At 53.3% G+C, this 9,469-nt stretch overlaps 1 long non-coding RNA gene across 2 annotated transcripts; it reads right to left on the reverse strand.

Moving 5' to 3' along the window:
* Positions 1-405: 405 nt before the first annotated feature.
* LOC147578027 (uncharacterized) lies at positions 406-8,811 on the reverse strand. Of its 2 annotated transcripts, none has more exons than XR_015254176.1 (3): positions 8,642-8,811; positions 8,319-8,419; positions 406-595 (listed from the first exon to the last, which is right to left on the reverse strand). It is a non-coding gene; the product is annotated as an uncharacterized LOC147578027 (long non-coding RNA). The 2 variants fall into 2 exon arrangements; XR_015254175.1 differs by having other exon boundaries at positions 406-598.
* Positions 8,812-9,469: the final 658 nt, after the last annotated feature.

The raw sequence follows: 9,469 nt of genomic DNA on the forward strand, positions 1-9,469 counted from the left end.
CCAGGTCACGATCTCGCGGTCCGGGAGTTCAAGCCCCGCGTCGGGCTCTGGGCTGATGGCTCCGAGCCTGGAGCCTGTTTCCGATTCTGTGTCTCCCTCTCTCTCTGCCCCTCCCCCGTTCATGCTCTGTCTCTCTCTGTCCCAAAAATAAATAAACGTTGAAAAAAAATTTTTTTAAATAAAAAATAATAATAAATAAACGTTAAAAAAAAAAAAAATTCCACCCAGCTGGACAGCCTCATTGACAGAGGAGCAAATAAAGCCCAGAAAGGGGAAGAGACTGGTCCAGAGTCACATAGGCAGGTTAGAACCCACCTGTCCTAACTCCTAGTCTGGTTTGGCCTCCACATGAGTCAGGCCTCAGAAGAAAATATATTTAACTTTTTTTTTTTTTAAAGAAAATATTTTCCTCTTACAACTTCTACAAAATGACTTTTCTCCATACCTTTGAAGAATCAGATGCATGTCATAGCAGTGAATTGGTGGGCTGGCAAGGAACTAGGCTTGAGTTAGGGAGGGGGCATCATCTGAGATCATCACCAGACAAGATATGGGGTTGGAGTGGAGACAGGAGCATGTTCTCACCTCTTGGGAACTACTGGGGCAGAGGGAACAGATGTGGTTAGTGTGGCCCAGAGCAGAACAGGGGCCCCTGGGAACAGCTACAAGAGGCAGCTCTCAGAACTTTCCAGCAGAGTGATCCATAAGGGGAGTGAGCTGCTCAGTCTCTATGGGGCATAGCATGGGCTGCCTGGTCACTAACCACCAATTTTGGCAAAGGGCTTCCTGCCCAGGTCAGGGAGAGGAAGTAGGAATCTCTGAGGTTCTTCCCCAAGCCACAAGAGTTCAGGACCTTAAGAATGGTAAAAAGTAAAATTCATCTGGTTGAATATCACCGACAGGACACTGGAGGCATCTTTACAACAGCCAAGATTTATCCAGAATCTTCTCACCTGGACTCTTCCCATGGCCTTCTACTGCTCTCCCTTTCCCCTCCCCTACTCCACAGAAGCCAGGGTAGTGTTAATAGGGAGTTACCAGATCACTCTCCTCTTAAGGACCTATGGGGTGGCCCTTCACACTGAGAATAAAGTCCCTTGGTTCACAGGCCCTTCTGGAATGGCCTTTGCCTGCTTTCTGACCACTGTCCTGTGATTCTTCTTCACTCAGCACTCTCTACTACTCTGGTCTTCTTCAGGCTAAGCTCATTTCTGCCTCAAGGCTTCTCATTTGCTATTCCGCTATCTGGAATGTTCTTCTTTCAAATCATAGCACACCTCGTAGATGCTGAGGGGGTGCCACCCAGGTTCCCATTTGGGGCTGAGGGGCTCCATCCCCCATCTGCTCTCAGTTGAGACTCTGTTGGAATGCCTCCTCTGAAGACAGCTGGCTTGGCCAGTCTTGTCCCTTGCTGTGGGTAGCTACCCATCGGCTGGCCAGCATGCGGGTACAAAGGCCAGACCCATTGCCTGGAACTGGGACAACTTGGAAAGGTTCTCCTTGCTGCTTGATGCATGAGGGTCAGCTGAGGCCTTTGTTGTGACTTCAGCGTAGCCCAACTCCTTCCGTCACTCTGCGATACTTCCCTCACCCACCCACAGGTGCCCGCAGGTGCAGGGTCCAAGGGCAAGCCCCCAGAAGGTTCCTACATGTAGCTCTCTATCTTAGCGTGTGCTTCTGGGGGTCTGACTGAGCCAGCCTGGTGGGCACCTCTTCATCATTTGAGCCTCAGCTCAGACGTTATCCTCTTTGGCCTCCTCCTTGGTCACCGTGTGTGTGATGTCGCCTGATCTCTCTGTCGCCTTACCCTATTCTGTATTTATCACCTTTAGAAACTACCTCTTATGTTTGTTTATTTCATTCCTCCTCGGCTGTCTCTCTCCCAGACTAGAAAATCAGTTTCACAAGAGCTGCTGTCTTCTCCTCACTGTGCCCCAGGGCCAATGCCAGTGCCTGGGGCAAAGTTGGTGCTCACCAAATATTTGTGGACCACCTGAATGTGGACGAAGAAGCGAGCAGGTGAAGAAGGGGTAAACAACGGCTGCATGAGTGATGCCTGCCTTTCCTGCTCTCCACACCCTGCCCCACCCCCATAGCCCCTGAGCCAGGCTGCTGCTGGGGCCCCTCCCCCTTGTGACCCCGGCTGAGCCGGGGCCTCCTGGGAGGATGGAGCCTGCAGCCGCCTTGGCTGCCTGCCCTGTATTGATCAAAGCTGGGAGGCCTGCTGGCTGAGGTCTGTCCCAGCCCATGGGGGCGGGGGAGTAGAAGGGGGATTCTGGCTGAGATTCAGGCAGGGCTTGCCTGGGGCAGAGTAGTGCCGGCTAAAGATCCATCTGCTTTTGGAGCTGACAGCACCCCTTCCCCACAGCTCTCTGGGGAGGTCAGACCAGCCAGCCTCAGGAGGATGGCTGGGCAGGAGGGTATGGGGACAGAGTCTGGACTGCAGCTGGGTTTGGGCTCCTGGCCTCTTGCAAAGCCCTGCATTTGGTGCACATCACTGTTTATGGAGATCCCACTAGGCTCCCTCTCTTGGGGCTGTGGAGTAGACAAATGCCTCTTTATACAGGCCTGCCGAGCACCCCTCTGTGCACAGCACGGTGCAGGACCCACGGATGAGGTTTTCAGTGAGCTTGGGTTCTGGAATCAGTCCTCACAGCGCACCGTGATCCAGGGCACAGCAAAGGAAATGGTGAGGGGACATGCCCAGGAAAAGGCCTAAGGATGCTCCCTCCCATCAGAGTCCTGACTCAAGAATGAATAATCAGGGTAATTCCTATTTGGCCAAAAAAGGACCTTGGTCCAGAAGGGAGAAGTAACTCACCCAAGGTCACATGGCTACCGGCAGTTAAGCTGGGGCTGGAGCCCAGTCTCGTATCCTGCAGGTGGACTCAGAGAGTAGGATGTTCTGGCATCCGCAGCACTCTGCATGCATGTACTGAGCACCGCCTCTGGGCCAGGCCCGGTGGTGGGTGCTAGAGATGATACGGGGATGTGGGACACCCACCCCGACCTTAGGAGCTCACAGCCCAGGAGAGAAATGCACACACTGGTCCGGGGATGGAGATACAAAGAGCTGGGCAACCGCAGGGCAGAGGAAGTAATTGCATCAGAGCCAAGCTGGGAAGACCTTAGGGAGGAAGTGCTCCCTGAACTGTGTCTTAGATGGGTGATTTTGAAAAAGCAGGGACCTGGGGAAGAGGCAGAGCAGTCCAGGCACGGGCACAGCATGAGGAAAGACACTGTCTTCTGTTGCCTCTTCCAGGCCTCTGGAATCCGGCCTCCCTGTCCTTCTGCCCACAAACCACCCCACTGCCAGAGTGAGTGCTCTGAAACCTGATTGGGATCATGCTGCTCTCCAGCTCAAAGCCTATCAGTGGCTCCCCATTGCCCTCTGAATAATGTCCTGTCATTCACAGAGCTTGAATGCTAGAGGTCACTTTAGGCATTCTGTGTCCACCCACTCCCATTTTACAGAGAAGAAAACTGAGGCCCAGAGAAGGTCATACAATGAGTCAGAGGCCACTTTAGAACTGAAATAGTGGCCTTCTGAACCCTGGCCAGGGCTCTATTTCCTGACACTCTAGCCTCTGGCCTCCCCCGAATGCCCAGCTGATATTTAAGGAGCACTCTCCTCTCTGGCTAAAGTCTCCAAATATCAAAGCTGGGAGGGACCCTCCTTTTACAGATGAGCAAACCAAGGTCAGGAAGGCAAGCCAGCTTTGCAGTTACTAAAATATTTGCACACTGGGGCTCCCGGGTGGCTCAGTCGGTTGAGTGGCCCACTTCGGCTCCGGTCATGATCTCACGGTCAGTGGGTTTGAGTCCTGCACTGGGCTCTGTGCTGACATTCTGTGTCTGCTTCTCCCCAGCTCATGCGCGTGCTCTCGCTCTCTCTCTCAAAAATAAACATTAAAAAAACCAAGAATAGAATAGAATAGAATAGAATAGAATAGAATAGAATAGAATAGAATAAAATAAAATAAAATAAAATAAAATAAAATAAAATAAAATAAAATAAAATAAAACACTTGCACAAAGGTTCTTGTTCAACTCTCACAACTCTGGGAAGTAGACAGGGTAAAAGTTATCATGCCCATTTGATAGATGAGGAAACTGAGGTCCAAAGAGCAGTGACAGCTCAGGGTCACCTGGTGGCTCCATTTATTCCTTCTTCTTCATATATACGCTATGCTTTTGCTCTGTGGCAGACCCAGCGCTGGGGACAAGCAGGGGACAAGACCATCCCGTGCACAGGGTGCTCCCTGTCTACTTGGCGATTCTGACAAGCGGCAGCTGCAGCGTCCCAAAGCGAACACCAGCACAGGAACCCCAGGGGGCTGAGAGGCCGGTGGCCAGACTTTGCGGGGCGGTATTTCAGGGGAGTTCAGGGTGGGAGCTGGGGAGAGAGGGAGTTCCAGGCAGGGCCTTGGCCAGCCTCATGCTTCCTGCCTGGCCTCCTTACCAGAGCTCCTTCCTGGAGGATTTAAGACTATGTTGAGCAGTTGTTTTAAATTTCCGGGCAGGGGGCTGCGAAGGAGGGGGTGTGTGCGCAGGCCGTCTGGGGTGTGGGCTGCTATTTACCAGGGCCCTTTGTGGGATGCAGCTCTCTGGGCTGGAGGCTCCCACAATTGCTTCCAGCTGGGCTGTCAGCCAGCCGGAGGAGTGGGGGGTAGCTTGGGAATGGTGGGGGGAGCAAGAGAGTAGGCCAGGGGCATGAGGGGTCCCTTCCAGCCCAGTATCCCCTCGGCCTCCTTGTGCGGCTGCTCTTGTTGGGGTATCAGGCCCGGCTGAGCATCCTTGAACGCAAATGTGTCTATAAACTGGGAATCCATCCGGCCTGGACATTTCTGAGCTTTATGGCCTTTATGCACTTAATCTTTCATTTCCTCTCCCCTGCTTCATCTCCCCGCTCACTTCCCCTCTTTCCCCGAGAGGAATTGCTTGGCTCCCCCTCCCCCACGGCCTGTTGAGGCTCCCTGGCCCTTTTGTCAGAAGCTACCTGTGTCTACAGCTGTTCAGGCTCCCTTGGTCTCTGTCTGGGTCCACCGTTCACTCCCTTTGCAACAACAGTAGTGACGACACAGGCCTGGCATAAACCCCTCTCCTGTGGCTCCCCAGCGCCCGTGGGGAAAACTCCTTAGCCAGGCAGCCGACACCCTGCAGCCTCCTCTCTCTGCTCCCCTCCGGTCTACCTGAGCTCTCTCCCTTGCTCAATGTGGGGCCCTCACCCAGAATATCCACCATCTGTCTTTCCCCAGTGAGCTCAGGCGTCACTCCCAGGGCGGGTTGGGGCCTGTCCTCGGTGAGCCTGCAGCCTTATTTTCTGTAAAAGGAGAACACCATTTTGGTCTCGTTTGTCTTACAAGCTTATTGATAGATGAAGAGGGGAAACAGCTTTGTCCAGGACTGTATCAGTTTGAGGGGAGGGAGGCTAGATCCATTTGGGGGGATCCTACTGTCATGGAAACATATTACTTTTACCTCAAGAAGTCATTTTGTGCTCCTTCTTGATGGAATCGTAGAACCGGATTCTGGAAGGGTGGCTGGTCTGTGGTATCCCAGCACCTGGCCAGGGTCTGGCTCAGGAACCCTCTCATATGAGAGGTTCTCCAGGTCTTTCCCTTCATTTTATACCAGGGAGACCAAGGCCCAGAGAAGGAAAGGAACACACCCAAGGTCACACAGGAAGTCAGGGCAGAATTGGGAGCAGTTTCTTTAAAACTTACTAAGGCGGGGGCGCCTGGGTGGCGCAGTCGGTTAAGCGTCCGACTTCAGCCAGGTCACGATCTCGCGGTCCGTGAGTTCGAGCCCCGCGTCAGGCTCTGGGCTGATGGCTCAGAGCCTGGAGCCTGTTTCCGATTCTGTGTCTCCCTCTCTCTCTGCCCCTCCCCTGTTCATGCTCTGTCTCTCTCTGTCCCAAAAATAAATAAATGTTGAAAAAAAAAAAATTAAAAAAAAAAAAAAAAGAATAATACTTAAATTCAGACATTGTAGGGGCGCCTGGGTGGCGCAGTCAGTTAAGCGTCCGACTTCAGCCGGGTCACGATCTCGCAGTCCGTGAGTTCGAGCCCCGTGTCAGGCTCTGGGCTGATGGCTCAGAGCCTGGAGCCTGTTTCCGATTCTGTGTCTCCCTCTCTCTCTGCCCCTCGCCCGTTCATGCTCTGTCTCTTTGTCCCAAAAATAAATAAACGTTGAAAAAAAAAAAAATTTAAAACTTACTAAGGTGGAACCTGGGGGCTCAGTCAGTTAAGGGTCCAACTTTGGCTCAGGTCATGATCTCACAATTCTGTTCGAGAGTTGGAGCCCCGCGTTGGGCTCTGTGCTGACAGCTTGAAGTCTGCTTTGGATTCTGTGTCTCCCTCTCTCTTTGCCCGTCCAGGGCTCATGCTCTTTCTCTCTCTCTCTCTCTCTCTCTCCACCACCCCCCCCACCTCAGAAATAATAAACATGAAACCATTTTTAAAAGTAAATAAATAAAATTTACTAAGAAACTAGTTAGTGAAAAGAGCCCCTAGCTGGGAGCCAGGAGAAAAATAGGTTTTAGCCTCAAGTTAGCCCCTACCCCAATCTCAAACAAGTCCTGTGAGTGCAGTCCTCTTAGAACCTCTCCGGCACCCTCCCCCACCAGGTTTCCTTCCTGCCAATTCTGATGGTGGGGGTGGGGACTCTCCTCTGCGGCCCCTCCCTCCCTCTCCTCCTGCACAAAGCTCTGGCAGAGCTGGGCCAGGCCTGGGGGGGAAGGTGGCAGGTCCCAGCTGCGAGGCCTGGTGGATCCCACACTCAGAGAATGAGCTTGCACAGAACAAAGAATGTCAAATGTCCCTTTTGTACTGGGGGTGGGGTGGGAACAGAGCCCTGAGTCGGCCAGGGAAGAATGGAGCAGGATGGGTATGTAAGGGCCAGGATGGTAGGATGGAGTGAGGGTGTGCTCTCTTGGGGATCCGAGAGGGTAAAAGGTCAGACACGAGTCTCTAGTCTGCCCTCCCAGGCCCAAGAGTGCTTTGGCATCGTGGGGGCAGGGTAGCGGGGAGCCACTTGCCTGGTCCCACAGCTGATGGTCACTAGCTTTCTCATTGCATTTCTTTCCACCCCTTGAGCACCAGCTGTGGAGCCGTCTAAGGGGCCCAATCTTCAGCAAAACCCCATGTGGATGGCCTGATCACTCCCATTTCACAGCAGTGAGAAGTGACTTGTGTCTAGCTACTCAACTAGGGACAGGCAGAACCAGAATTTGAAATCAAGTCTAGCTACAAGCCAAGGCACTTATCACTTTTCCCTCGAGGGCAAAGGTCACTCCTGGCCAGATTTTAACTGGACAAAAGGATCTTCAGAAAGGTGAAGTGACTTGCCTCGGGCTACCTGCCCTCTTTGGGACAGGGACTAGCTAGGCCAGCCCTCCCACCTGCCCTGACTGGCTTCAGCCCTGAATGACTGAGAGCCTTAGGACCAAGGAGATGCTCTTCTTCCTCCCGGGTCAGTTTAAGCTCCCGGTTGTCAACTAGGAGCCACCTAGGAGCCTGGAGACTGGCTCCTTATCAGTTGTGTGGTGCCAGTCAGAACATCTATGCTCTTGGAGACTGAGTTTGCTCCCTTATAAATAGGTTCTGCCCTGTAGGGTGACTGGGGGCGGTCTAGGAGACAAGAGAGGCAAAGGTGAGTAGCACTGACCGGGTCTCCGGGCAGGTGAATTGTCCTCTTCCCTCCTTTCTTCTTCCCTGCCTCCCTCCTCTTCTTGGCTCTTTGGTCTTGAGGTCAGATCAGGCCTGATTAATAGGCCTGGGAAGCTAGTTCAGCAGGGGCTGGGAGAGACAGGGAGCAGGAGAAGGAAGGAAGCAGGAGAGGGGACAGAGAAGAGCCCAAGAAGGAGGCAGAGTGAGAGAGCCTGATCTATCTTCAGATTCCTGTCCAGAGGCAGGAATTCATTTCTGGAGGCTCACAGCACTGTCGTCTCATCCTCTAGAACCCTGGATTACCTATCTGAGAAGGAACCATCCCCTGTTCCTTACACCAAATCATTCAGATGAGACCAGAAGCGGGCCTGGGGAAGGCCCTGTCCTAGCACTGGAAGAGCCTGCTGGGACATTCCCATCTTGTGAACCCACTGGTTGAGAGGGGGCCGGAACAGGGGTGGTGGTATAGCTTTGTCCTGAAGCCAGCGAGCACCACACGGTTCTCCCTCAAGCTGTTTACCTGGGGGTGGCCCTGGGGGTCTGGAGGAGATTATGGGAGCTCTAAGGCTGAACAAAGTCCCCCACGTTGGTGTGTCCTTGGACCCAGGTCTCCTGGGGTCTGTTCCACCTACACTCACATGTCCCCACCTTGCACTTAGGGTGAACACTTAACACTCAAGGGAGTGGGGGACTGACTGCAGGTTGTCTCTGGCGGGCTGGATGGATTCCTCGCAGAAGATGCTCAGGCCCTTTAAAAAGAAATAAATAAATAAATCGAAGACCAGATTTAAAGTCTTGCCTGAATGCTCCCAGCCCAGCTTCTCCCTCCCTCCTCCCCCTGGAGCTCTGCAGCCCCCACTGCCTGAGCCCCTCCAGGGTTGTTCACCCTTCCAGTTGAGTGAGAAGAGGGGGCAGGAATCTTGTGTTTTTGAGGGCCTCCTATGCGCCGGGTGCTGTGCTGTGCACCTTACCTTTCTGGCTTCAGACTTCTCCAGCCTTACGAGGTTACAGCAGGCGGTGTGGTCCCCACTTGTCCGGAGCCTGGCAGGAGAGAAAGGTTGGGCTGAGAGAGGGTGGGAAACTTGTCGGAGGCTGCAGAGAGGCAGAACCAGGGCTTGTCCTCAGGTCTTCCAAGCTTGGCTCAGAGTTCTCTCCTGTGCCACCCGTGCCCAGCATCTCCAGGATCAAAGTGCCAGGGCAGGCTGAAATGGGCAGCCATCAGAGCTGGAAGGGGGCTCAGAGACCATATCACGTGGCCTTCCTCATATGGATGGAGACTGTGACCCAGAGGAGGCAATGGGCTTACTCAGGGTTCCACAGCAAGTCATTCGGGGCACATGCAAGGTGCTGGAGGCTAAAACACGGTGAACAGAAAGACAAGATGCTGGTCTCATGGAACTCTTACTGCTGGAGGAGTCTAGCAGTGCACTTGGGGTTCTGATAAGGGAAGTTTGGTAGCCTCCCATTTCACAGAGCAGTCCCTAAGCCAGAAGGCTTCCTGGAAGAGGTGATTTCTGAGAATTGAATGGTCTCTGGTGACAGGCAGACAAGAAATGGTGGGGCAAGGGGCGCCTGGGTGGCGCAGTCGGTTAAGCGTCCGACTTCAGCCAGGTCACGATCTCGCGGTCCGTGAGTTCGAGCCCCGCGTCGGGCTCTGGGCTGATGGCTCAGAGCCTGGAGCCTGTTTCCGATTCTGTGTCTCCCTCTCTCTCTGCCCCTCCCCCGTTCATGCTCTGTCTCTCTCTGTCCCAAAAATAAATAAACGTTGAAAAAAAAAAATTAAAAAAAAAAAAAAAAAA

Source organism: Puma concolor, chromosome C1, assembly GCF_028749965.1.
Source record: "Puma concolor isolate L17-30 chromosome C1, mPumCon1.1.hap2, whole genome shotgun sequence".
Classification (NCBI taxonomy): Eukaryota; Metazoa; Chordata; class Mammalia; order Carnivora; family Felidae; genus Puma; species Puma concolor.